Source organism: Alligator sinensis, unplaced genomic scaffold, assembly GCF_000455745.1.
Source record: "Alligator sinensis unplaced genomic scaffold, ASM45574v1 scaffold858_1, whole genome shotgun sequence".
Taxonomy (NCBI): Eukaryota; Metazoa; Chordata; order Crocodylia; family Alligatoridae; genus Alligator; species Alligator sinensis.
Window position 1 is genome coordinate 1,444,486 of NW_005842079.1, and position 26,726 is coordinate 1,471,211.

Below are 26,726 nucleotides of genomic sequence, written 5' to 3' on the forward strand. Positions count from 1 at the left end.
CGCCCTCCCAGAAGCCTTGTGATCCTGCTCCCCCCCCCCACCTGCTTTCCCCTGCCCTCCACCTGCTCCCCCCATCCCTCCATTCCAGCAAGCTCTGGACCTACTCCAATCTGGTGCATGGAGTGAAGCCCCAGCCCAGCCTGGTAGCAGAGGCAGCATCATGGTAGCTGTGTCCCCAGCCAGACAAGGGAACTTCATAGGTAAAGCCAGTTTCTTCCAACCTCTATGCAGGGCTTGGGGACATGGAATGCAGAAAATCTCCAAATGGGAGAATAAAGAGGTAAGAGGTTAGTGATGGATATAAAAAACATAGACAGCCTGAGAGATTTCAACTGGGTGCAGGAGGAAACTCAGGGGGGCTTTCAGAGATACAAGAAGCTTGGGCAGGTGAGAGGGAGAGAGGGGCCTGCTGTTGCAGCAGAGAAGTGCAGTTTAATCATTGGACAAGCTAATGGAGCAGGAAATTGGCTGTACACAAAAAAGAGACTATGATCAAGTGGAAAAGACACGTGCAGGATGACAGGATCCTGGTGTCCCCAGAGGGTATGTCTACACATTCTATTAATGCAATATAGGCTTACTGCACAGTGTAACAGTGGTACAGTAAGCTTTCCCCAGGAGCGTGTCTACAAGCACACCCTGTTTGGAGCAAATCTGCTCCCAATGGGAGCAGCCTAGTACAGGGCTGCTCCTGCCCTGCTCTGGCCCCCAGCAGCAGACAGGGGGAGCTCCAGGCTCCCTGCAGTGCTAGGCAAGAGGTTGGCAGGGGGTATAGGGACCAGCCCCAATGTGCACTGGGCCAGGACAGTTCTGCCAGCTGAAGCAGCAGCTGTCTCTTGGCCCCACGCACATCAGAAGAAGTCCTGATGTGCACATGGCTGGGAAACAGCTGCTGCTGGAGCCCACAGAGCTCTCCTGGCCCTTTGCACATTGGGATATACAGCTGACAGGAAGCACTTTGCCCAGTGGGGCTTCACTATTCAGCACAGGGCTCACCAGGAGCTGTCCCACTCCTGGGGCAGCTGCTGGCCAGTCCTCTCCTGAGCAGGGAAGCCCTGCCCAACCCAGGGTGGGAAAGGTCCGGCCAGCCCCCTGCTGGATGGGGAATCCCTGCCCAGCAGGGGGCTTGCTGCCAGCTGCCCCACAAGTGGGGCAGCTGCTGGTGAGTCCCCAGCTGAGTGGGGAAGCAGAGATTTTCCCAGCCCTGATGCTGCTCAGCTCCCAGCTCCTGGGTGAGGTGGAGTTGTAGGGGGAGAAAGTGACACTGTCCTGGTGCTGACTGGCTCCTGGGGGGAGCTGGAAGCTGAGCAGAGCCAGGATTAAGGACAGAGAACTCCCCCGTCCCTGTGGCCTGCTGCTGGTGTGGCTGATGGGGAGCAAATTTGTTCCTAGTCAGCATCTGCATGAGCACTAGTGTGCAGTAACTACTGTGCAGTTAATCTAGTACCTGTATTTACAGGTAATAGGTAACTGCACAGTAGACTAATTTACTGTGCAGTAAATGCCACACACATGTAGACAACAACACTTTACTGTGCAGTAGTTTAGTCTACTACACAGCAAAACATCTTGTGTAGATGTGCCCAGAGAACTCTGACCTAAGTTCCAGGAACACTCAAGAAAGGGGAGTAACCTGGGAAAGGGGGACGCATGCAGGCATACATTCTTTGAGCCACATCTGCACATTTCTTGTACTAGCTACAACAGAGAGTGATTGGCTTTTGGGACCTTTACAAAACCTGTGCCTATTTACTTCCACTAACATTGTCCCTTAAACACAAAACACCCCCAAGGTTGGAACTCTGGGAAATGGTGTGCTCAAACTACTGGTGTACTTGCAGGCAGCACTAGTCCTGAGAGACTACGGCAGTTGGGCTGTGAGGTCCCCTTTCTGTTAAGGGGTGATGGACAGAGCCTGTGCCCAGAAAGCACACTGGAGAAACCAAGGAAAGTCAGTGCTGCATGTACTCAGCCCACAGGAAGCTTAAAGCACACAAGCTCAACACAGTGGCTATTCCACCAGGGCCACATGATATGGTGGTAGCAGCTTGAGATAAGTGTGGTAGTATGTACATTTAAAAAAAGAGGTTTTGCAAAGGCCTAGCCCATTCTACTCTGAAAAGTGAAAGCCAAGTGCAGATCTGTTACTGTTATGGGTAAAGCTAGACAGTAAGTACAAATTATCTCCAGCTCAAGTGAGGTCACTTTCTGAGCTTGTGTGCACAAAGATTTGTCTGCTGCTGATCAGACAACTTGAGGCTACGTTATGGCAAAAGGACCTGAGGCAGAACAAGGTACCTGCCCCAAACAAGGGACCAAATGAAGACACCTTTTCTCCGGTGGGACTTGCAGGTGGCCAGAGAGCTGTTGTCAAAGATGATTTCATGGATGACTCAGCATGACAGGTGTTTCATGGAGGAAAAATTAGTAGGACCCAGCCAGGTGGAGTTGCAACCCTAAACTTACCCCAGCTCTGAATGAACTGAGGTGCTACATCTGCCATGAACTAGGGCAACAATAACCAACGGCCGTTTACCAGGGAACTGGTAGTACAGATTAACTGCCAGCAGGGGACTGGTACATCATTTCACAGGTGCAGCTAGCTAACCTAGTGCATGGAAACAGAGGGTCATGCACCATACATGCAACTTGGATTAACACACTGATCTCCTGTACGTCTTGTTGGGTCAGACAGTAGATATACAGATTCCTAGGGGTGTACCCAACTTGAGGAGGCAGATAGCTGATTTCACAGGGAGATCGTAGGGCTGGCCACCATTTTCGTGCACTGATCATGGTGCCCCCCTGCCCCACCTCTGATTGGTAGAGGGACCTTGGTGGCCCTGCCCCTCACCACTGATTGGTTGCGAGAGCTGTCCACCATGCAGCCCTGGCTCCTCACTGACGGTTGGTGGAGAGGGGTTGGACCACACAACAGGAAGCTCTCTCAGCCAATCAGCAGTGAGGGGCAGGGGTAAATAGCCATCTTGGGCTCCCCTTCATGCTGGCAGCCTCCCACCCCCTTTTCCCCTCAGTAGGCTGCACAGCCAAGCTGCAGTGTCACGAGGACTGCTGGCTCTCTCTGGGGGAGCCAGCATTTTACTTTCAGCAAGTTTTTAAGCTTTTTTGTTTTGTTTTTGCAGACTTTGCAGGTATTGCCAGATTTCACAGGTAATAACAGATGTTGCAATTGCCACAAGTTCTGCAAAATCGCAATTTCTGTATGTCCCTACAGATCACCAATGGAAACTGCAGAGGCGAATCTTTGGGCAAATACACTGGAGAGGCACTAAGACACCAGAATCATCTGTATCCAGGACAAATCATTTGCGGCTTATCTGAATCAGATCCCTGCTGACACCGAGATATAGGTAATGGTCCCTGTAGCAGGTCAAGGGGGTTTAGAAGGGAGAAGCCCCCTTTCCCTTTACTTGTATGCCAGCAAAGATCCCTGCTGGTGTGGGGAGATGCAGCTGGACCTGTAGGCACCGCACCACAGAACTCGCAGCCAGCGTGCTGTCAACTGGAAGCCCTGTCTGGGAAGCCCCAGCTGCTGGTGAGGGAGGCCCTGGCCGGAAGTGGCCCAGTTCATGTGCTGAGCCCTGGGGAGCATTCTGCCCCACAGGAGAAGAGTCCTGGCCCTAACTCATGCCAGGTGGGCCCTCCTCCCACATGGGGCATGAGCTGCAGCTGGAAGGCAAGTCACAAAGTGGACTGGCTGGACACACCTCAGGGCAGAGATAAAAGACACCGGAACTGACAAGAGGGACCCTTGGATGACGGATGAAGGCACACACACCAGAAGAGGGGGAGAGGCAGACTGCCAACATTTCATAGAATCGTAGAAAATTAGGGTTGGAAGGGACCTCAGGAGGTCAACATATCCAACGCTGTGCTCAAGGCAGGACCATCCCCAACTAGATCATCCCAGCCCAAGCTTTGTCTAGCTGGGTCTTAAAAACCTCCAAGGATAGAGCTTCCACCACCTCTCTATGCAATATGTTCCAGTGCTTCACCACCCTCGTAGTGAAAAAGTTTTTCTTAATACCCAACCTAAAATTCCCCTGCTGCAGCTTGAGACAATTGCTCCTTATTCTGTTATTTGCCACCACTGAGAACAGTCTAGCTCCGTCCTCTTTGAAACCACCCTTTAGGTAGCTGAAGGCTGCTATTAAATCCCCTCTTAGTCTCCACTTTTCTAGATTAAATAAACCCAGTTCCCTCAGTCTTTCCTCAGAAGTCATTTCCCCCAGCCCCCTCACCATTTTTGTTGCCCTCCGCTGGACTGTCTTCAATTTGTCCACATCCTTTATGTAGTGGGGGGCCCAAAACAGAACACAGTACTTCCAGATGTGGCCTCACCAGTGCTGAATAGAGGGGAATTATCACTTCTCTTAACCTGCTGGCAACACACCTACTAATACAGCCCTGTATGCCATTAGCCTTCTTTGCAACAAAGGCACGCTGCTGGCTCATATTCAGCTTATTGTCCATTGTAACACCCAGGTCCTTTTCTGTAGAGCTGCCGCCCAGCCAATCAGCCTCCAGCCTGTACTAATGCATGAGAATGTTCTATCCTAAGTGCAGGACTTTGCACTTGTCCTTGTTGAACCCCATGAGATTTCTTCTGGCCCAATCTTCCAATTTGTCTAGGTTACACTGACAAATTGAAGGATTAAGCCAAAAGAAATGTCATGATTTCTTTATTTTTGTACTAGATGGACTGTCAGGAATTCCCAGTATGAGTTCAGGGAGTTACTGTGGACTGGCCATAGCTGCAGGCTGGGCCCTGGAGCATTGGGTTATCAGCTGGGGCCTTTGCTGAGAGACCAAGCTTAGGCCATGTATACGGCTCTGTCCCAGGAAGAGGCTGGAGATTACAGGAAATTGAAAGATGTGATATTATATAGAATGGAGGTGTCCACACAAAGTTATCACATTTGGTTTCGGGCAAAGAAAGGTAAAGATGAAAAGCGGCCATGGGTCTTGTTGCAGGCCCTGAAAGATCTGGCCCAGAAGTGGCTCAAACTGGTGGTACTGTCCCCGGCTGAGGTAACAGACATTACTGTCTTACTGGGGACTTTGCAGATGGTACTCAACTGTGGTTCCAGAGGCACCAATCTCAGTCCTTCAAGGAAGCCCTAAAGTTGGCTGAGGCTTTCACCGAAGTGGAAAGGGTCAATGCCCTGGAGAGGAGACCTAAGATGATTTTGCCCATCGGCCGGGGGTTTCGAGGAGGACTGTTGGAAATCCACAAACCCAAATGAGGCAGGTTATGGAAAGAAGAGCAATGTTACACATGTAGGGAACAAGGCCACAGGGCTTGGATGTGACCCAAGCCACAGGATGAACGAGGATCACTATAGAGAAAAGCACACTTGCGCAAGGTGAAGGAAGAGGCTGTGAAGCCGGAGCAAACGGACTGTAGTTTTGGCTTCAACACTGAGAAACTGCTGCCTTGCCCCATGATGGCATTGCCACTGGAAGACCAGGAGTACTGGGCATGTAGATAAGGGGTGTACTCAAACCCTGGTGAAAGCCTCATTGATCCCTGCCAGAATGGGTAAACCAGCCTCTCCAACGAAATTGACATGTGTGCATGGAGAAAACCAGATATATCCTTTGTGAAGGCTGAAACTAAGGGTGTTGGGATGGATGAGGGAGTTGCCGGTAGGATTAGATCCTCAACTTCTACGTCCCATGATATTGGGCAGAGATTGGCCAGATCTCAAAGGGGTTTTCTAAAAGGTAACCGAGGTCCCAGAAACCTCACGTCTCTGGAGGGGCGAGACGGAGGGGATGGATGGGCAACCTGACGATGATGACAATGAGAAGGATGAGAGCACAGGTGGAGAATGAAAAAATATTTCGGGGGGCTGAGTGCATACATGCATGTGCACCCCCCTAATAAGTCTGTGGGGGGAGGGGCAGGAGGAGGGGAAGGGCCATATCGGGGGGCAGATCAAGGCCCCAGCGGTGAGGGAGGGAGTGGGATCTTCCGAAACCAAGCTTATCTCATTTCCCGATTCAGGGCTCTGCCTCCCCTACACCCTGCCTTACACCAACCTTAAAATGTTATCTTCTGCTCACCTCTAAGGTGAGCTACAGCAATAATTTTTTTGTCTTGGATTTTTTGGTTTTAAAGGAAAATAGAGTATGGATCTCACTTGGCCTGAGCTCCCCGTTGTAGCAAAGACTTGCTCGTGGTCCCTGCTATCCCTGGGTTACACCTTGTTACAAGTGATGTCCTTGCCTCTCTGTTATGTAGTTATTTTGGTCCAGGCTCCCAGCTCTGTGTTCCCTTTGCAGGGCTCTTGGCCATCCATTCCCATCTGGAGTCATCCGAGATCCACACCTTGTCTTCAGGTATGTACTTTAGCCCTTGTGGGATTTTCCTTTCTTTGTGTGGCGCCTCCTGGGGCAGCCACCACTTCTCCTCCCTGGAGTTCCCTCCTCCTCGGGGCTCTTCTGGTCCCACCGGAAGCTTCACTCTCAATCCTCCTGACTCCACTCCCGGCGGAGCTTTTAACTCTGCCCTAAGGGGCCAGGCAGCAAATCAGTGCCAGCACACTGCCATAAAATGGGTTCATGACGGGGCAGGAGCTGAACCCGGCTCTTCCTGGACCTGTTGTGCCTTTTCTTTTCTTTTTTTTCCTTCTTTCATGACTGCAGCAGTTTTCTCTGCTGCAGTTTTGCTTCTACCAGAGTTCTGGTTTGCAACTGCACCCCGCTGGCTCGGGAGCTCTTCCCTTTGGGGTAAGTTTTCCTTCAGGGCATTGCCCCCTATCACAAGGGTCTAATGGCCAACCCCCAAAAAATGTCAATTAGGCCAGAGGGAAACTAAATATTTGGATTTCATGGTAGGCCGGTGCAAGATCCAGCCCATAATGAACAAGGTAGAGGACTTGCAAATGTACATTAGGCCAAGAAGCAAAAAAACAGGTTTGGTCTTTTGTGGGCCTGCCCAACTATTATTGAAAATTTATTCCCCACTTCTTTGAGATGGCGACCCCACTCAATGACTGGCATACAAGGTCAAGTGAGATGGACGAAAGAAGCCCGAGTAGCTTTCAAAAACATTAAGAAATCCCTGTGCGGAAAATCCGTATTCTATACACCTGACTTCAGTAAGCCATTCATCTTGGAAACTGATGCCTCATGGACTGCCCTGGGCACTGTGCTGACACAGAAGGTCGACAGAGAGAATAGGCCAGTAGCCTATGCAAGTCGCAGACTCCTGGACCATGAAACACAATATTCCACCATATAGCATGAATGTTTGGCCATCAATTGGGGAATGGAACTTTTTCAGTATTATTTGTTAGGCCAAGAGTTCACACTCTTCACTGATCATGCGCCCCTCAAGTAGCTACAGTGCTACAAATCCGATAATGCCCGGATTATGTGATGGATGTTAGCACTACAGCTGAACCACTTTAAGACAAGAATACAGACCAGGGAGGGAAAATGTAGCTGTCGACTTCTTTTCCCGTCAACATGAACCTGAACTCCTCCCAAGACCTAAAACCAAGAAGTGCTCAGAGAGCTCTTCCACTGAGGACATCCCAAAGATAAGTCAAAGGGACAGGGGTGCTCACAGCTTAAGAGGGGGGATGTGTAGCAGGACAAGGGGGCTTAGGAGGGAAACCCCCCGCTCACCCGCTCTTCTTTACCTGTGTGCCAGTAAAGATCCCCACTGGCTCAGGGCAACATGGCCAGAGTGCTAGGGACTGCACTGCAGAACTCATAGCCAGTATGCCGCAAACTGGAAGCCCCAGCTACTGGTGAGGGAGGTCCTGGCCAGAAGTGGTCCAGTTCATGTGCTAAGCCCTGGGGAGCACTGTGCCCCACAGGAGAAGAGTCCTGGCCCTAACTCATGTCAGGTGGGCCCTCCTCCCACAGGGGGCATGAGCCACAGCTGGGAGGCAAGCCCTGATGCTGACTGGCTGGATGCGCCTCCGGGCAGAGATAAAATAACACTGGAACTGATGAGAGGGGCCCTCAGATGATGGATGAAGGCACACACACTGGAAGAGGGTGAGAGGCAGCCAAGCGGACTGTCAAGAATTCCTGCTATGAGTTCAGGGATTTGCTATGGAGATGTGCCAGGCTAGCATGATGGTCTGCATTCAATTGATGTGATGACCGAAGCCTGAGTCTGGTAGGACTGTGAACCCATACAGAGGCCTGTGGCAGAAGTGTAGGGGTGGAGGAGTTTCCAATCCAGACCCCATAAGGTTCATGCTAACAGGCATCTAGGGATATTACAAGTCTAACAAGGGATACATCCAGACCAGATGAGGTATCGTCTCTCACTGAGGCAGAAATCTACTGATTATTTTCCATCAAGTCATAGCATGTGAGAGTCTCAGCAAGGTAAAGTTCTCTCCAAGGAGGGCAATAAGAGGGGCAGCTGTGCCCCAGTGCCAGCTTTGCCACAGTCCCTATGATGAACTCATCCCCCTGTCAGTAACCTACATTAATATGAGCTTTCATGAATTCTCCTAGGAAATGATGACGTGAAATGATGCAACAAAGTTAGAACCTGAGTGCTGAGTTACAATTCATCAAGAGTAGACTCAGTAGCACCAGGGCAAGCTTATCATTTACCTTTACTGGGGAAACAAATTTGGTGGTGACTGTGCTTGAAGTCAAAACCAAACTTGCCCTGTGCCCTGGGCCAGATATGGGTGGTTAGACTCCTTATGGGCCACATCTGGCACTGGCCTACAACAGTGAGACAAACACACACAGGCCAGGAGGCCACTTGCTATGGTGGAGGTGGCACAAGGGGCAGCAGGTAAGGAAGGGCTTTATGGGCACAGCCCTCACTTGCCCCTCTGCCACTCATGGCAATGTCTTCCAAGGTCCTGGATTCTGTGGCAGGCCATGCCCACTGCTGGCCATACCTCCAAACTCTGTGGCAACACCAGTAGCCCAAAAGGCTGGACGGAGCATCTCTGTGGATCACATCTCTGTGGCTGTGGTTTTCTCCATGGCATGTGTGCATGGAGAAAACCAGATATATCCTTTGTGAAGGCTGAAACTAAGGGTGTTGGGATGGATGAGGGAGCTGCTGGTAGGATTAGATCCTCAGCTTCTACATCCCATGATACTGGGCCGAGATTGGCCAGATCTCAAAGGGGTTTTCTTGGATGTGCGACACCCCTGCACTAGCTGGACATGGGGATAATGAGACACAACTGAAAAGAGCTATGAGTCAGAATCCATTTGAGAGAAGGGGAAACTGAGGCACACTTCCAGGGAGACAGACAAACTCCTCATAATACTCTTAATCAATCTCATGTGTAGTAACAGGAGATTCATTTCCAGCTGCAGCAAACAATCAGCTGATACTGTGAAGCACTGGATTTGATTATTCATATCACAATCATACCCTGCATAACTACAAACAATATTAATGGCCATAAAATTATCCAGCTGGCTTTTAAAACCAGCCAGAACTTTTGCCTCTGTGCTTTCCTGTAGCAGTGAACTCCATAGGTTATGGAAAGGAGCACTGCTTCTTACTGGCTTATGCTTTGCTACATTTAAATTTCCTCTTTTCTCTTGGTTTCATATTATGGCACAAGACAAAAAAGGCCCAGGGGTTTCTTAGATTCCCACATGGTCTACATAATCTTAAAATACATCAAACACAGATTACTCCCTGCATCCTTTTTCTTTTCAAAGCTCAATTACACCAAGCCCTGATACATAAACCCCTCCCCATAAGATAGGGAGAGCTATGGAAAGAGTCAAGGAAAAACAAAGGATGATAATTACACTGGGCCCATAGTTCTGTTGTCAGTTCTGGGCCAGTGCTATACAGAAGGGCCACAGACAGTGTCAGGGGATTATGTCAAAATTGGACCGGGGAGGAAGGCTCGCATTCAATCTCAAGTATCAGGTTCCTTTAATGTGAGCTGCTGGCATGAGTTATAGCTCATGTTGCCTTGCCTTTCCTGTTATTTCTCTGAGTTAGCTAAGTCAGATTAGCTAGCCCAAGCTAAGAACTCATACACTTTTCTGTAGTGTAAATACACCTAAGAATCTAATACTGCACTGGCTGGCAGGGCTGCAAACATCTGTTGTATGCCAACTGGGTTGCTGCAGTTTTCAGTGATACAACTGCCTTATTAGACCTCAAGACTTCACACTTTACAAGGGCTGCACTCAGACAGCATTCACCCAAGCTGCTTTTGTTCAAAATGTTTTTTTGCAGCCACTGGCTTCAATGGCCAGGAAGAGAAACTAACTATTCATACCACCTGTAAAGCACAGTGGAATCCCAGTGTTCAAACAGCATCCAGCATCAGACTATGGCAATCTGCTGTTTATTGGTTGCCAGAATCAAACTGGGGGACAAAAGGAGTAACCAGGATAACCGGATTTACAATCCAGGATCTGTGGAGGCCAGAAACTATGCAGCAGAACCATTTAACTTGTACTCTGAAAATTAGCCGAGGACAACTGAGCAGAAAGAAAGGTTTTGATTTTTTTGGAGGTGGACTGACACTAGGATATTCATGTCCATCTGAAAAGCATTGGCTGTAGACATATTTACACCGATCTTTCAAGTGGTGCAACCCTCTGTGACAAGGCTTCTATTCTAATTGAATTTACACCCAACCCTAACCCATTGAAACTAAAATGAAATACACATGGTGTCAATCAAAAATAAGAGATATCCTGCTGACAAGGGATGAATTTCCTGGTTTTGCTAAAGCAGAAAAATATCCCACTGGTATAATTTAACTGTTTCTGTATAACTCCATTGTGTCAACACAGGTTTTTTGCTAAAAGTAGTTTAATCCCAAATAATTACTACACTCTTGAAGTAGACTAATTATTCTAATAAAGTGACTTTATTCCAGAATAGTGTGTGCACATGAGGGAGTTATTCTGGGATAATAACTCTGCTTCCTGCGAAATTGGTCAATTCCACTGTGCAGTCTGCCTCCCAGATTTTGCCCTGGTTTGAAAGAATCATTGTAAAATTCCATCTCCAACTAAACTGGTACAACTTCAGCTTAGACAAGGCCTAAAATAAGCCTTACACTGGAACAGGAGCAATAGCCTCAAACTGCTTCAGAGGAAATTTAGGTTGGAAATTAGGAAGAACTTCATGACAGCAGCATTGAAACAAGCTGCCTAGAGAAACTGTGGAATCTCCATCCCTGGAAGTTTTCAAGAGCAGATTAGACAGATGCTTGGTTAGGATGGTTTAGTCATAGATGATCCTGCCTTGAGCAGGGGGTTAGAATAGATGACTTTATGAGGTCCGTTCTAGCCCTACTTGCCTATGATCCTATGACCCTAGAAGGAAATATAAAAATGACCTGCCTGTTTGGATCCTTCTTCACCTCATCATTTGACAGTCCAAAAGGGAGGGATGAGTTCTTCATCACCTTCTCTTGCCTTACACAATCCATCACAGGGAATGTCATACAGAAGACTGCAGATAAGTGAGCAGGGTGGTTAGGGGATGGATCTTCTTTTGTGTATTTCTACCAAGGGTTTGAACTTTACACACTGTTGTTGCACTTGATGCAAATGCAGTGCTCTGGAACCCATACAAATAAAACCTCCAATAAAAAAATCCTATAATTAAGCTACCTGAATTTATGCATTAAAAGCTGCTCGAGTTCATGTGGACGGGGCTCTGCCCCTCCTCCCCAGTGCCAGGAAAGTCTCCTCCTTGCACTTCAAACCCTGTAATCACATCCATGGAGCCCTCTTTTGTAAAGCAGCATTGGGGATGTAATTAGTCTGAGGTGACCTCTGCAAAAAAAAAAGTTCAAGTTTAAAAAGAAAATATCTCTGGTTAATGCTATGCAAATTGCCAGAGAGGCAATCAGACTGACTTTTTAAAAGCTGGCCCCCGTCGGAACTGCTCACAAGACAGGCTTATTGTCTTTCTATCAATTTCCATCTCATTACCCACAATGCTGTGCTCTGGAGGTAACCTTTTGGGGGGCATGCTGCAGAAGAGTGGAAGCTGGGGATAATACAATTACTAGTGTTTACAAGGATTTAATGTGGTTGGGCACCTGAAATGCAATTGTTCCAACACTCAGCCTGCTGTCCTCCCTTGTAGCCACCTTCCTTCCTGCCGGCTGGCAAACACTGCTGAAGCAGTTTCAGTCCTTTTCGCACCTCCAGCACATGCACAGGAGAGCAATGTGTTTAGCAGCCAGCTCTGCTGAGACTAGAGATATCAGTCACTGCAGCGCAGTGCCCCTGAAATAGTTCACTGCATCAGAGCTCACCGTCCTGCACTATAGTTGTCAGGCCCTCCTGCCCCCCACCCTGGACTCTCAGCCCCTCAATATTGCATGATGGCTATTTGCTAATGGAAAATGTCATTCAAAACAGCCAAGGTAGCAGAGACAGGGAGGCAGCAGGCCAATTGCTCCACATGGAAAAACTGAATGAGTCTTATGATATAAGGCACTAACAGTTCAACACAGACCATCCTCTCTCCCTTCTTCTATCCATTTCCATGTGCCCCTCCGGGTGTCTCCATTCTCCTTCCATTCCCTCCCATTTTGCCTCCATTAACAGCCCTCTTCTCCCTCTTCCTCCTGCCTTCCCCCATGCAGGCCCATTCGACCAAATATAACACGACCAAATATAACAGAACCACCGTACAGAAGAACGCTTGTAAGAGGGGAGCTGAGGGGATACACCGGGACAGGACAGATCTAAGGAAAACGCAAAGTACCACAACCTGCTACTTTGCATCACATCCACCCTTTGAGGAGCATTTCAGCACCTCGACTCAATTTGCACGGAGTCCCAATTACAATTTTCTTCAGGTCACTAAGCAGCAGAGAGGTTTACATTTGCTTGCTTAACTCATAGGATCACTTCAAAGCAGCATCTTACATTTTCCTGGGACCTGCTCCAAGACAGACACCTCCTCCTTTTCACGTTCTTCCAAAGCCTTCCACGGTCTCATTTCTAAACCTCTGCCTTCATGTGCCCCTTGCCTGCCTATGTTAGTGTGAGTGGCCACACCTTATCTTTCTGTTTCATCACATCCCTTTGTCATTTCTCTGGTAACCTCCCCCGCCCTCCTTACTCTCCTCGGAAATACGTCCTGAAAAGACATTGCTCTATAAGCAAGTCAACAGGAAGAAGTTAGGAAGAAATGTGAGCTTCCTTAGTAAGGTATTCTGGGGGTAGGATGAGTTATTAGATTATCGGTGCCTTGAGGGACTGTTGTTGGATATATTTTTGTACGGTGCCCAACACAGTCCAAACTGACATTTAGGTGCTACTTACAGAATAAATATTTTTATTTAATAAATGATGAAAGCATTTTCAAAAGTGTATCCCAGACACGTTTTCAAAGCACTGTAACTCTTCTGGGAATTTGTATTAAACTTTGCAGAAATGCTGTACCCTGCACAAGAGCTGCAGCATGTCAGGAATGAGGGGAAAACGGAGGGAAAGAAAACAGACTTGTAGACTAGGGACAAAAGTTACATATAAAGCGGTTTAAGTGATCAGAAACTGGTTTAACCCCGTAACAGAACAGAAGTTCATGCACATAAACCAATTTCAAAATGGCTGAAATGGGTTTAAAATAAACCTGGTTGAATGCAGAATCAGACTTAACTGATTTGGGTCAAAATGGTTTATGAAACTTCTGTCCCAAACCCCTTCCTGGTTCAAGTTAAATCCCAGTCCCCCCCCCCCCCCAATATTCTTTTTAGCCCTGGGCTGGGCTGTGCCGTCTGCTCCAACAGAAAAGGGTTGTGGGGAGAAGGGGAGGGGAGGCCCCAGCTGGGGTCTGGGGCACAGAGGGGGTTAAATTTCCTTTCCCCCAGTACAGAGCTTCCTTGTCCCTACTAAAAACTTACTGATAGCTGTGACTGTGGACTACAAATCCCAGAGGCCCCTGGAAGCAGGAAGAGGAGGTGATGAGAAATCCTGCAGAGTCCTGCTACTGTGATTCTGGACGGCAAATCTCAGAGACCTCTAGGGCAGCAGGGAGATGAAGCGAATACACAGCCAGCGCCGGCTACATGCCAGAGAGCTGTGCTCTAGCACCCCCTGGCTTCTGGCCTGAACCACTGTAATGTGGTTGCATTTCCTGAATCAAAAATGAATGTCTGTCGAGATGTTTCTCAGTTTAATCTTTGCAGCTTAGACTAACCTGCAAAGATGGAATCAAGTCAGCCTCAGGCTCTTCACTGTCTGTACTTAGCTGTAAAGAGAAACAAGTGTCAACCAGTTTGGCAATAAAACAACTGGTTCCCACTTTCCATAGTCAACTAACATGCTAGCACCACCAGTTGCAGCATCAGAATTAAGCTCTGAGCTGCAGTGCTGCACTGCAACTCTAGGCTACCAGTTGCAAATGCTGAATCAACGTTAGCCTTAGAACAGTAGTTCTCAGCTTTTTTTTTTCACTTGAGGCATCCACAGTTTGACTACAGACACCCCTCCGTAAGTGTTGTGAATTGAGCACCACCTCATTTTTTTAAATTATGTATTACTATACTTACCTCCTTGCAGAAAGGCAGAGCAGTGGCCAGCAAAGGAGGAGCCTGAGCCTGCATTTATCTCCTCATATGCTGAGGCGTCCTTCAAAAGTTCTCATGGCACCCTGATTGAGAGTCATTGCCTTAGCAGCACTAGCATGACAATGAGCAGCTACCTGCCCAGGATCCAGCAGCTGCATCAAAGAGACCAGTGATCAGCCTCCTCAGAGCTACTGGTTCAGTGTGCAGTAGAGAGGCCTGAAATGCAGAATGGAAGCTAATGCCCCCTTGTGTATGACACCCAGCCAGGTACATCAGGGCAACATTTAGGAGAGAATGAGCTTGGAATATCAGCATTATCCTCTGAGGAAGGCAGGCATGGCACCTTGGCTCAGCTTAAGTAGGGATTCTTAGATCTTCCTCTCATTTCAGGCCTCCATGACCTCCCTCTCTGATGTGCTTCAGGCTGCTCTGATCTTTTGCTTCTTCCAGTAGCTTTGAACCTCTCTCATCTGTTCTCTTTGAATCACTTGGGTCCTCTCCTTTTCTGGAAGCTACAGACCAGGGGTAGATTTGGAGGTGGGAGGGGGGACTGGAACAATCACATCCTGCTTTGATTTTTGTTTCACTCAAAGTTTAAAACAAACGGCATGGCAAGGACAGCTGCATTTCTATTCATGAGAAGCTGAGAAAGTCAACTGACTTCATGGCTCATTATGATTTACCTGATTCCTGCTTATATCTTCATTCCAAATGTGTTAATAATCCTTGGTCTTCCATTAATCAAGCTATCCTTTCTTAGACAATTATCCTATCTGTTACCTACTCTTGATAATGTTTCTCTGATCATCCCTCAGCATTCCCAGTAAAGGAATCATTTACTTAGCCATAAAGGAAAATAGTGTCAACCAGCATGGCAATCAAACAACTGGTTCCCAGCTAACATGCCAGAGCCACCAGCTGCAGCATCACAATTAAGCTCTGAGCTGAGTGCTACCAGCATGCCCCCTCCACAAGTAAGTCTGTCATAGAGAAGGGGTGTGTGTGGGGGGGCAGATCAAGGCCCCCCCCAGTAAGGGAAGGAGTGGGGCAGAGACAGGGGCAGGGGCTGGGGTGAATGGGGCCCCGGGGCCGGGGGCAGGTTGTGGCACGCTCAGAGCCCAGGCGGCTCGTCCAGGGGTGCAGGGGGGCTCCCACCAGTACGTGCACCCCTGGGCAGGCACAAGGGGCATGTGCCCTCCTGATCTGTGCGTGGGGTGGAGGCAGCTGCCTCTGCAGGCTGGGGTCTGTACCCCGCTGCTGGAGCCCAGGGAACAGCATGATGCCACGTGCCTCCTATGCACTGACTGCGGCACCTACCCAGCAGTGGGAGGCCCATGGCATCATGCAACTGCCAGGGCACTGGCAGCAGGGTGCGGAGTGCAGCCCATAGTGGCAGCTGTCTCCGCCCCACATACAGATCAGGGGGCAAGTATCCCCTGTGCCTGCCCCAAGGATGTGGGAGCCCCCCACACGAGCCACCAAAGCTCTGGGCATCCTATGACACACCCCAGGGCCCCATTCACCCTCCTCCCCCTCAGGGGCCTTGGTCTGGCCCCCCACACCCCGTCCCATCCACACATTTACCTGCTGAGCACCGCTCCACATACTGCCAAGCCAGGCTGAGTTCCCGGCTGCCTGCAGGCTCCAGCTGCTTGTCTCTGTTTGTGTGTGCCCCTTCCTTCCCCCTCCCTGCTGCAGCTGCCTAAAGCCCACACCTGGGCTGCCTGCATTTGGGGGCCTAAGCCCTGTTAGCCCCAGCCTTCCACCACCTATGTGCCTACTTTATGCAAATGGGGGATACCTCCCTAGCTTGCTCCTGCTGGCTAAGGGCAAGTGAGACTCGGGGGCATCTAAGCCCCAAGCCTCCAAGTTTTGGCCTGCACTTAGTATGCCTGCCAATGGATTTGGGAGTATGTGAAGCCCCAGGCTGAAAAGTCTGAGGTGGAGGATACTTGTCAGTTGTAGCACCACATACTGTGTTTGAACAATCGAGTTTTGCTCAATTGAAAGGATTCAGAACTGATTTGGCTAATTTGACCTAGAATACAAAATTTTTCCAAAAAAGAAAGGTTCCCATCAGCATCAAAACCTTTTTGGCTAAGATCAAATATAGCATTTTTGGCACCATGGGGAAGAGGCTAGAGCTGGCTTTTGTCCTCCTGGTACCAGCCTCGTATTGCAGTACCTCCAGGCCTGGTGTTGTGCACATACACAAAAATGTGTTTTATAGTCATGCTCAGTGTTGGCTGAACTTAGTCAACTTTATAGTTGGTTTCCATTACTAAGCACATGCTGCTTTTAGTAGCAGTTTAATGATAGACAATGTAGTTTTGTATGCAAATGTAAGATGAGGGACTTTTTCCCTGTGTTGATTGGAGGAAAAAACTTGTCTTATATTCACATAAATATGGTAGTTTGTTTTTAGTTGGAAAAAAGATATGCACCATATTATGTGATAATTCATCCATCCACCTTACTCTGCCCACATGAATTGTCACAATCACTCTGACTGTCCTTGTCAACAAATGCACGTATGGGGGGCTACTGGAACCTTTGCAGCAGGACCTGAACCACATCAGTGGCATTAGGCTGCAAGGCACCTAGACAGACATCATCGGAAATCCCTCACAGTCAAGGATGATTGTCTTCCATGATCATCTTATCTGTGAGTCCAAGGACGGCTGACAAGGCCAATCCAGGATCAGCAGGTTCTATTCCAACTTTGGCATGTGTTTCCATGAGGGGCGGATGGCTCTGGATTTCTGATTTGGTCCACAACACACCGTTTCTGCTGCTCTCACTTTTCCATCTCCTGTTGTTTCAAAGTACTGAGATCCCTGTGGCATAAACAGCAAAGTACTGAGAGCCTTGCAGCAAACTCTTCTTCGGTTTGGGAAGGCCCTAGGCCAGGGCTTATCAACCTTTTTTAAGGAGTGTACCCCTTCTCGCTACACTTCTGGCACAGCGAGGGAGGGGGATGGGGGTAGTGGCTGGACGCAGAGCAGTGGGGCTTGCATGTGGCCACACAGAGTGGTGGATGGTGCTGGTGGCCGCCGCGTGCGGGCTCCCTCCTGCTACATCCAGCCAGCCAGGCGGTGCCTGTGTGGCCCGCAGAGGGGAGCCGCTGCCCTGCCCTCCCCCGGCCCTGCTCCTGGGAAGCAGCAGCATAGGGTGGTGGCGCTCTGTCCCCATTCACCCACATGTACCCCCGGTTGACAACCCCTGTCCTAGGTGATAGGCTCTCACGAGTTGATGTAGATGTTGTATTTTTTTAAGTTGGCCATGAGAATGTCCTTGAAGCACTTTCTTTGCCCTCCTCTTGAGCATACACTTTGATTGAGCTGGGATAATAAAATTTGCTTCAGAAGTCTGGAGTCAGGCATCCAGGTGATGTGGCCAGCCCAGCAAACTTGAAGTCAAATGATCATCGCCTCAATGCTTGCAAGAAAACACTACTAATGTTGGCGCATTTGTCTTCCCACTGGATTCAAAGGATCTTCCGAAGGCAGTGTTGATGATATTTCTCCAGCAACTTGAGGCATCTCCTGTATGTTGTCCATGTCTCAGCTCTGTATAGTAAGGTAAGGTCCACAACTGCTTGATAAACCATGAGCTTGGCTTTGAATCTGATGTTGCGATCTTCGAATAGCCAAAGATGTCTGCATCTGCACTTGCATAAGAGATGGCTTCTGAGATATGGGAAATTCTCAACATTCTTCAGAGATAAGCATAACAAGACTTGCACATGGTGCTAGGAGTGAATTCAGGAGTGGCTTCTGCATCTACTTTATAAAGAAGCAAGGTACATTCCTCCAGAGCTGGCCTCCAGCAATCAGCATGTAAGAGATGGAGCCCTGGCCACTGCCTCTGGGATGTAGCTACACACATGCAATACTCTTTTGTATGAAGGAAATACAAGCACTGACCCCTGCCGCATCTAGTACCTAGAATCTGGCCTTTCACTATTGATAAACTCTATACTAGGCATGCTCAACCTCTGGCTTCCTGGCCAGACATGGCCCTGAGCCATAGCATCCAGCTCACAGGGCTCCCCAGGGGTTGAAAAGCGTGGTAGCTGGGGAGCAGTGGTAGTTAATACCACCATGGGCGACTGGTGCCTCCTGAGTCAGGGGGGCACTTGCCCCCCCCAGCGGACAGTCAGCGACAAGGTGGAGGGAAAGGAATCCTCCCGTGGTCAATCCTGCTGACCCACAATTGGCAGCAGCACGCCACTTGCACTTCCAGGCACACCGCTGGCACTTCCGCATAGGCGGGATTGGCCACGGGGGACTGCTTCTGGCACACTCCCCAGCCAGCGCTCTCAGGGGGTACACTAGCACTGTTGCCTGACCCCCTGCTTGGGAATGCTGCTGTCAGGGGGTGCACCAGCGCTCTCAGGGGGGTCACCACTGACCACCACCCTCTCCTACTGCCGAATTCCCAAGCCCTGCATGGTGGAGTAGAACCAGGCCACACCTGTTCCCTCCACATAGTGTAGTTGAGACTGGGCCACACTCCCCCCGCACCCCCCATGGGGCCAGGCCAAGGCCCCCTTTCTCCCATGTAGCTGGATTGGGACCAAGCTGCCCCCCCACTTCCCTCTATGCAGCTGGATGGGGCCCTGTTGTGGCCCCCTGGACACCATATTGGGAACACCAGCTGGATCCAACCTGTAGATACACTGGGCACTATGAATCTGGACCACTAGGAAAAAAGGTTGAACACCCCTGCCCTACAAAATTATGATTAAGGGTCTACTCAATTCACAATTCCGTGGATTTCATGAAAACTCTGAAATCTGGGATTGTCTGCAAAATCAACTTAAAAAAAAACTTAATACAAATAAAATGCTGGCTCCCCAGCAGGAGCCAGCAGTCTTCACTACTACTGCAGCCCAGCCTTGAAGTCTGCCTGGGGGGAGGCGCCAGAGGGCAGGGAGGCACAAAAGGGAAGTGGCTGCCCCATATCCCTCCTCTCTCCACTGGGGCCTCTCCTCCAATCAGCACCGAGGGGTGGGACTGCACGAAGGGCAGCCAATAAACAAGATGGCAGCTGCTCCCTCTTAACTTCTCTGCCCGCTGAGGGCTCTCCACCAATCAGCACTGAGCGGCAGGGCCACCAGAGTACATCCAGGAAATATCCATAGAATTTGCTATTTATGCTGCAAAACCCGCACAAAAATTGCTTAGTTTCTCTGTGATTTAAATGGACCCCTAGTTATGATAAGATGTGACTTCCTTTCAGTCACCTATGGCAGCCAGTCTATTCTCCTTAAACGTACCAGTATTGCACGCTGGCTGAGTGAGGGCCCTTTCGTGTCTTGAAGCTATTAAATAACTTAACAATTACCTTTTCCAGGGGATCATCATCCAAGAGCCGTGCAGACACAGAATGGAGTAGCATGGCAGCAGCACAGCTCTTGCTCACTTGCCCTCTCTTTTAAAATAAACTTTTCCAATATTAAAAGTTCCTGTTGAGGCAACAGGCCTTTTTGTTTTGCTTTTTAAAGATGCCTGTAAAGCATCTTTCTTCAGCATCTTGTTCAAACAGCGTGGGACCTTAGTGTTGCTAAGCGCTTCCACAGCCCTCAGCCAATGGGGAGATGCCACATCAGTCATACAGGCCAGAGGTGCCAAGACAACAAAGAGATTTTTAATAGGCAAGAGAGCACTACTGTGATGAAGAAAACCCGATCATTTAAAAACCCTTCTGAATAATGGGGCTGCCTCCCTGCTGCTCAAATCAGCCTCGGCATTTTGTTATTATGATAACTAAATATGGCAGATTTTAACAGCTGGAAACATAGCAACAATATTTTAAAAAGGTTTTTTTTAAATTGTTGGGATTTTATTCAATAACTGCGATGGTCTTTCCCTCTCTCACTCCCTTTTAAGAAACAAGGTTTCTTTTTCTCTGTTGTTTTCACACCATGCTAGTCAGACTGTGAAGCCAATGTTTGCCTGGCTATGGCAGGCCCTTAACAATGCCAGGATGACAGGGCCGCTGGAAATTGCCTGGCTAGAGGAAACTGGCAGCAGGTATGTGGAAACTACAGCATGCTTCCTTGCTCTGTTCCAGGCTCACACGTTTTCCTATTCCGCCTTCAGCTACGGGTTCAATAGCTGCAAGATCACAAACCACTGCAAAGTGCTACATGCCATGGCCAGAAGCTCAAAATGACTACAGCTGTCATCACCAGAGGCTCAGATTCAAAGCCCACTGAAGTCAATGGAAAGACCTGCCCAGATTATAATAGGCACTAGATTAGACCCTGAGATGCAACATTTCTTTCCTATTCTATGTAATGAGAAACATTATGTTATTTTCCTCACTGTGTGGAAACAGTTGGAAAGTGTTCATTGTTTTATGGCAGCCATGATGCTAAAGACTGTGGCTCTGAAATTTTCCAAATCCTTAAGGGACCTATATACAAGCAAGGCAGAAAGCTAAAGCACATTGTTGAGTACATGGATGGTATTAAGGACATGTCAATTCATTTGAAGGGAAAAGTCTACAAGGTAGTAATAAGGCCAGTGCTGTTGTATCTTTGATGAGGATGATGAAGATGAGGATACTGAGGTGGAATTGGGGAGTAAGAAAGAGAGACCATGTAAGAAACAAGGCGGTTCAGCAACCAGCAAAAATGTCATCAACAGAGGAAAAACTTATCGAGAGCAGACTGGGATGGTTTAGACATGGAGACAGAAGGCCTGAGGACTGTGTGAAAGTTCAGGCCATGACAGTCAGGAGCAGGAAAAAGAAGGAAAGACCCACAAATACATGGAGTGAGTGTATGAAACAATACTTAAGAAACTCAGTATTTCAAAAGAGATGATGATGGACAGAAGTTTGTGGACAATGAGGACGCAAAACACAACTCCACCTAGTGGGAGAGAGAGCCAGAAAAAGAATATTCTTGCATACGGGAAAGAGCAGAACTTCCCTAATCCTCCCCACTTGCCAACTACACGCCTTATAATTCTTGCTCATTGAAATGGCTGTTTCTGTCTCATCTTAGTTACAGAGCCTGTGCTCTCTTAGGAGGGGTCAAATTACTAAGAAGTCAGTATTCCTACAAAATATACCACAATCCATTTATAATGCTTTAGCAAGTATTTAAAAGTATATAACAAATAGCAATGAACAAAGCCCAATTTATGATGAATTTTTGCTTTTTTCATTGTGCTAGTTTGCCAATTCACAAAATTCAGTTAGCAGTAGATCTCCCAGTCATTAGTGAGATTGTACTATAATTCAACTCTGCCTACTAAAAGTTCCCTGTGCAGCTACAAACAGATATAATGTGATGCCTTCATTTCATTTCCTAAATGGTTGTGTAGTATTTCAGTGCACCAGTAAATAGCTGACCTGTTCCATCCCAGAGGTGGGGGGAGTCCAGGGATTTGGCCAGGGATGGCCTATCCATGTCCCTCACTTCGCACAGTATTTGGAGAAGGGGACACCTTTGAAGTAAAAGGCAAAAACCAGGTTTTCAGGAAGTTCCTATTCACTGAAGTTATGCTGAATCTTTAAATTTTCAAGCATGTACAGCAAAGTAGCCATAGGTATTAGCCCATTATATTAGGACTGAGGAGACCCCGATTCTAATTCTAAAGTGTCACTGGTGTTTGGGTGACCTGGGATAATGCATGTCACCTTGTATGCCTCATCAACGATTCCTCAGACCAACACAGCTACAACCTATACTCTCATCAACGAACTGGAAGATGGGATGGAGTGCACACTCCGCAAGTTCGTGGACGACACCAAGCTGGAGGGAGCAGCAGATATGCTGGAGGGTAGGATTCAAAGCAACTTCAACAAATTGGAGGATTGGACCAAAGAGATTTCATGAGGTTCAATAAGGACAGGTGCAAAGTCCTGCACTTAGGATGAAACAATCCCATGCACCAGTATGGGTTGCAGACCAAGTGGTTAAGCGGCAGTTCTGCAGAAAAGGACCCGGGGATTACAGTCTACAATAAGCTGAATATGAGCCAGCGGTGTGCCTTTGTTGCAAAGAAGGTTAATGGCATACTGGGCTACATTGGTAGGAGTGTTGCCAGAAGATCAAGGGAAGTGATTCTTCCCCTCTATTTGGCACTTGTGAGGCCGCATCTGGTGTACCGTGTTCAGTTTTGGGGTCCTCACTACAGAAAAGATGGGGACAAACTGGAGAGAGTCCAGTGGAGGCCAATGGAAATGGTTCGGGGGCTGTGGCAAATTACTTATGAGGAGAGGCTGAGGGAACTAGCTTATTTAATATGGAGAAGAGAAGACTGAGGCGGGGATTTGACAGAATGCTATAGCATTGCTACAATGTCACATGTATAAGCCTCTGCAGGTTTAAAAATGGCCACTGGGGTGCTTTAACTAAAGCTCATTGAATGAGCTTTAGTTAAAGCGCCCCAGTGGCCATTTTTAAACATGTGGGGGCTTAATGCAAGTAGTGTTGTAGAATTTTAATTAGAGATGCTCTCCAGGAACTGCTCTAATTAGAATGCCCCCCACCCCAAGGACATGTATAGGCACGCTGTGTCCAGGATCAATTTTCTACCCGTCTATAAGAGCCAAAATGCCATATAGACAACCAAAATGGCCACTTAGACAACCACAAGATCATACGAAAGTAGGGGTAGAAGGGACCTCACAAGTTCGTCTAGCCCAGCCCCCTGCTGAAGGCAGGATAGTCCCTGAATAAACCATCCCAGCCAAGTCTGTCCAACCTTCTTTTGAAAACTTCTAGGGATAGAGATTTCAGTTTCTCTAGGCAGCCTATTCCAATGCTTGACCACCCTCAGTTAAAAATTTCCCCCTAATCTCCAACCTAAAGTTCCTGTACTGCACCTTGAGGCCATTGATCCTAGTCCTGTCCCCAATGGCTACAAAGAAAAGTCCATGTCCAGCCACTCTATGATCACACTTCAAGTATTTGAAGACTGTTACCGAATCCCCTCTGTCTTCTCTTCTCCAGACTAAATGACTCTAGTTCTTTCAGCCTTTCCTCATGTCTTACTTCCCAAGACCCTAATAATTTTTGTCACTCTCTGTTGAACTCTTTCCAATCTGTCCACATCCTACTGGAAGTGAGGTGACCAAAACTGGACAAAGTACTCCAGGTGAAGCCTCACCACTGCCGAATAGAGTAGAAGAATCCTTCTCTTAATTTGCTACTAACACCTCTGCTAATACAGCTCAGTATTCTGTTGGCTTCTTTTGCAACAAGAGCACACTTATCACTTCCTATTTGGCCAATTATTCTTCAGTCTGCATTTGTGCATGCGATTCCTCCTTCCAAAATGCAGGACTTTGCATTTGTTCTTGTTGAATCTCATCTGATTGACTACAGACCATTTTTCCAATCTACCCAAGTCACCCTGGACTCTAGCTCTACTCTCGAGAGTATCTGCACATCCATAAATATGCTTTGTGCACTCATTCCCATCATCCAAATCACTAATGAAAATATTGAACAATATCAGACCTGACATGTACCCCTGAGGAACCACTTCATCTCTCTGCCCAATGAGACATTGAGCCATTGATGGCTATTTGTTGAGCACCATGATCCAACCACTTACATATCCACATTACAGTACTTTTATCCAGTCTGTATTTCTATAATTTGTTAATGAGAACGTCATGGGAGACAGTGTCAAAAACCTTTCTAAAATCAAGGCATATCACATCCACTGTTCTCCTCACCATCCTGTCACCTTATTGTGGAAGGAAATTAGGTTGATCTGGCATGACTACACAGTCCACAAACTGTGTAGAATCAGGAAACCAACATTTCTCTGGGGACTGCATTTATCAACAGGAAACTACGAAGTATAGCTCAAGTTTTCATGTGCCAGACATGGCTGCTCCTAGGTCTCCTCTCTTAGGATAGTTCATTTCACATGGCAGTTTCTTTCTCTACAGAGCCACTTCCACCTCCCTTATCTCTTAGTGTGGCCACAAACTACTGACAGTGAGTCAGTTGGAGCAGCCCTGATAATACAGTGGGTGTGCTTTAGGCTAATACTGTCAGCCTGTCACTGTGAAAAAAAAACAAGACAAAATGCCAGGGGGGATAAAAGGGAAAAAAAGCAAAAAGTAATTGGAAGGCTAGAGAAAAAGAAAGTCCAAACAAAAATGAGAATTAGCAAGGATCAGGTGCAGATCAGAATAAATGGCAATGGCAGAGAAAAGAGGGAAGAAGGGGTGGCTGCAAACTGTACTGACCCAGGAGAAAAACATTCTTTTAATGCTTCATTCACAGACAACAGCGCCCTTCACCTTGATGCCCATTTAATGTTGTCCTATTCAGCAAGTGTCCCTATGATCTGGTAATTATCTTTCTCTCACAAAAGATCATCTCTATGACACAAATACTGCCCTCTCTGGCTCTGCTACAGATCAATACCTCCTCAAGGCCTTTTGCTATTGTTTGGGGGAATGGAATTTAATTTCTCCAAGGAACAAGGGGAAAAAAATAAATAAAGCACCACAGATGTGTGTCCGTCACAGTCCTGTTGAAGCCTGTGCCATGTGAGCTGTGAAGCAAAATGAGAATCTAAGCATCCCAAATGACAATGTCATGTATTGCGTGCTACCTCCACTGGCTGGTGCTGCTTAAATGGAGGTGGGGGATACATTATGTACTCTTTAGGGCAGAAGCAGCATATGGCGGGAGAGGGTTAAAATGTCTTGTTACAGAACCAGAGGCCTGAAGTTTACGCTTTGCTCTGGACTCAGAACAATTTTCTCCCCCACCCCGGCACCTGACCCAGCTGCAGAAGTCCGTTGGGCTGGGAATGAGAAGTAGCCGGATTTTAAGCAAGCCACATCATTCCCTTCTGTGTCACTTGTGGCAGAAAATGGAGTGCCTTAACTATGCTAGTGCAATGGGACACTAAACACAGAATGGGCCTTTGAGCTGAAGTAAAGCACTACCCTTAAAAATTTCCAGATCAGGATGTTCCCTAAAATTTCAGTATGAGGGACAGTGTGAAGGTCTTGATTCAATATCGATATCACACTTAAGTCATGTTGATTTCAATGAGATTTAAGAACGTGTGTAAATGTGTTGTTGATTCAGGTCATACGCTATAGAAAAAACCTTAAACTGGGTGAGACCTACCAATTGTAGAACCCAGTGTGCTACTGGTGACTGAGGGAACATACCTCAAGTCATTTGGGAGTTGCAGGACTCTCCCAGGTATCTCATGGTATCGAGTCACAAGCAAACACACCAAGTTTCAGGATCTCAGTGTTGCCAGCTCCTCAGGATCACATGCCTCAAATCACATGCCCACAAAAGAAAAAAGGATGTGGTGAAAAATTACCTTAAAATTGATGTGACTAACAAAAAGAACCTAGAATTTGATACTATGATTTGATTTCAGGTTTCTAATCCTTTTGGGTATGCTTGGGTAACATTTTCAAGATTTCCTACACAACAACAAGACTCTCAGTAGAGAAATATTTTGTCAAGTGCAAGCTGAGGATTTTCACAAAACTGCAAGATTCCAGGACTTGAGATTTTAAAGAAAAGAACAAATACTGTGAGAGTTGAGCACAGTTTAGCAACTACTTCCTGTCCTTGCAGTGGCAGTGAACTGAACTAATGTAGCTGATGTTAACATAGAGTGTAATAATAGTGAAATGTAACCATGTTAGCCTCGTCCTGTAAGCAACTTGAAAACTCCGTTTTGTATCCTTCTGCTTGACTTAAGTTAGGGGTGTCCAACCTTTTTGAATGTGGGGCCGGATCACAAACTTTTTATCACCCAGTGGGCCGGCGAGCCATATAGAAAAGACCTCACAGGAAGTGACATCACATCAGGAAGTGATGTCACGTGACCTTTGACACCAATGAAGTTGCGGGAAGTGACAATGAAATGGGAACTTACCCCGTGCCTCCGTCTGCCCCGGCTCGGCCCCGAGGCGCCCCCAGCTCCGTGCGGGAACTTACCTCATGCCTCCATCCACCACACATGCAGGCTGGGCGCGGGTCATGCTGCAGCTCCCCTGGCCACATGCCGGGGGCAAGGGGCAGAGCCCGTCTCCAGCTCGTCCAATCAGGTGCGGCTGGGGCAGCCCCGCTGCACACAGCCCTTGCGGCAGGACCCGGCTCACTGATGAGCCAGGCCCCGCAGGGGTAAGCAGCTCCCCTCCACTTGCTGCCGGCTGGGGCCCGCGGGC

At 47.9% G+C, this 26,726-nt stretch overlaps 1 protein-coding gene and 1 long non-coding RNA gene across 2 annotated transcripts in view; one reads left to right on the top strand and one right to left on the bottom strand.

The window, feature by feature from the left end:
• CACNA2D2 (calcium voltage-gated channel auxiliary subunit alpha2delta 2) overlaps positions 1 to 26,726 on the bottom strand; it is a 750,433-nt gene that overhangs the window by 422,004 nt on the left and 301,703 nt on the right. The gene's annotated exons all lie outside the window — the stretch shown is intronic.
• LOC112550320 lies at positions 3,258 to 10,427 on the top strand. The gene is made up of 3 exons (XR_003094100.1): positions 3,258 to 3,371; positions 6,310 to 6,366; positions 10,226 to 10,427. It is a non-coding gene; the product is annotated as an uncharacterized LOC112550320 (long non-coding RNA).